At 40.2% G+C, this 2,574-nt stretch overlaps 1 pseudogene; it reads left to right on the forward strand.

The window, feature by feature from the left end:
- The first annotated feature begins 1,438 nt into the window (after window positions 1–1,438).
- Window positions 1,439–2,508, forward strand: LOC130521350 (probable rRNA-processing protein EBP2; annotated as a pseudogene).
- The last annotated feature ends 66 nt before the right edge of the window (window positions 2,509–2,574 follow it).

Consider the following 2,574-nt stretch of genomic DNA (forward strand, 5'->3'; position numbering starts at 1 on the left):
GTCGGCCTACTCTGTATCTCATGTGTGAGAGTAATTTCTTCAGCCCACTGAGCCCTAAGATGAATGAAATTTGCATACTATTACATACAGTGTCTTCTATATTCAGTTGGAGAGAGGTGAATATAGAACTTTTACAATATATATAAGAAAAAACTACATTTTTTACACTGAACAGAAGAAAGAAATCCTGACCTTGGTGTTTGAATGCAGACAAAAAATGGTTTAAACTGAAAAGAAATTGTCTCGCATCCCAATAGAAAAGCAGTTTTTTATTTTAAAGATACGATATTCACTGTGTTTTAAATTCTGGGTGAATGTGTATTATATATGCATTTAAAATTAAAGCATAATTGACATAAGGCTGAATCAGAGATAATTTTAATGACCTTGATACATTATTCACGCAGTAATTTTGACCTCCAGTATTTTATATTTAAATTGCTACTAAGCTTTCCTAACAATTCTTTCTTCCATAATTATTGTCATGTCCAAAATCTTCACACTTCTAGAAGCAGATTTACTGGGTGCCTGACAGTGATGGAGTGGACCTGCAGAGAGCCTGTGAAGATGACTGGTGGCTTGGGCAGGAGATTACAGTGATCTGCTGGAAGGACACTGGGCAGGTTAAGACGATTAGAGAGCCCACAGCTTTCATTACCTTACCTTTCCTTACCCTAAATTACCTCATCTCACCTTACATCATTTCTGGCTTGTCTGCATTTACAGTATCAATATGCTTATGTTTGAAACACTGTAAAAAGATGATGACTAGAAAATAATAATGGGCAAAATGATGTAGTAACAATAGCATGTGGAAAACCTCAGGACTAAAATGCAGGGTGTGAAGCAAAGGGGCATCAGACTCAGCCAGGAGCAGAGCAACAAATTCTGGTTGGCCAAAGTGGCCATTTATCTTTTGTAGAGAATTGCTTTGTAAGGTTATAGTGACATTATGTCAAACTCCGTCTGTTCTAATTCTACGTAATAATGCATCTGTAGCAAAACTTTCTGCCTGGCTTTTAGGATGATAAGTGCAGCCACTTTTGGTCAAGATGCTTTTGCCTGTTACCTACCATTACAGGCTCACACTGACTGCGTAGAAAGGAGTAATACAGGGTCACAGTGGCATCACTGCACAACACCATCTAGAGCATGACTCATGGCAGAAGCAGCATTGTGCAGCAAGAAGGTTCACAGTGGCAGATTCTGGAACAAAATATTACTGCAAAATTGAGAGAAATCGTGTGGAAAAATAAACAAGCGGGGATAATATTAAATATGGTATCAACTAAGTAATGAGAACAAATCTAAATATTTCAATGAAGAAATTTTAGATATAAAATTCTTTATACACACAAGTGAAAGTCAGCATGCCCCTTGTTATTTTGTCGGAACTGTACTTATTTATTTTGGATTTGTTAACACAGGAACTTTAAACGCTAAGACAGTTTCCGCCGGAGGACTTTGAATGTCACTACCTGACGTCACTTCCTCCCCACGTGAAACACTGCGTGCATGTGAGAAGATTCCATATTTTTCCGCAGCAGATCTCGTTGCAGTGTATAACATATTATTTCATGACCGTCGAAAGCAGGAGTATGGAGTCGTCAGAGGATGAAGCACAGCTCGGAATGGAGTCCGAGGATGAAAACAGCGAACTGTCTGACGGCGAGGTGCGTGTTCTGTTGTCATGCTAACATTAGCTTACGGGAGTCATTCAACGCTACTGTACAGAACACAACCCCGACTCAATGTACTGTAAACACACCGCATCCATAACTTAATAGTATGTAAGGTTGACCGTTTAGTGTGTTATGGAGTTTCTAACATCCACAGTTAACTGTCTACTTTTGATCTTTTCAGCTTCAAGACGCCTTTGCTAAGGGGTTGTTGAAACCTGGGATGAACGTCGCGTGGATAAATCAAGAAATGTGTGAATAATGTGGTGAGTGATCGAGTAACTCAATGTGAGGTGTTTGTTGCGGAGTCTCAAAATTCCTTGAGGAAATTTTAGAAAACATTAGTGTTGAACACATTGCGCTGCTAAAATGGTGACAGCTTGATCCAACATGTGTTGCAGGATGCTATGAAAGAGTGCTTGGCTGATTTCCGCAAAGATCTGCCCTGGGTGGAAAGGCTGGACATGACCAACCTGCCAGCTGAAGATGTCCTTTCAAAACTTGAAGGGCAAGTTCTGGGGGAATCCAACGGCGATGCTACTGTGGATGATGATTTCCAAAGAGAGATGTTCTTGTGAGTGGCTTCATGTTGACCGGTTGTTCAAAACTGTGCTTTTATTTTGGAAGTACCTTTTCTGTGATTGAAATTGTCAGGTTTGATTCTTATAGTTCTGTTTGCTTTTAAAGCTACCGTCAAGCTCAGGCGACAGTCCTTCAGGCACTTCCTTTGTTGAATAAGCATGGCATATCCACCAAGAGGCCTGACGATTACTTTGCAGAGATGGCCAAATCAGACCAGCACATGCAGAAGGTGAGAGCCTTCCTTTAGGAAAGAAATAGTTACAGGGCTTCTGGAGAACACAATAAGCCAACCACAGAATCCTTTCTTCTCTCC

This window comes from Takifugu flavidus, unplaced genomic scaffold (genome assembly GCF_003711565.1).
Source record: "Takifugu flavidus isolate HTHZ2018 unplaced genomic scaffold, ASM371156v2 ctg899, whole genome shotgun sequence".
NCBI lineage: Eukaryota > Metazoa > Chordata > Actinopteri > Tetraodontiformes > Tetraodontidae > Takifugu > Takifugu flavidus.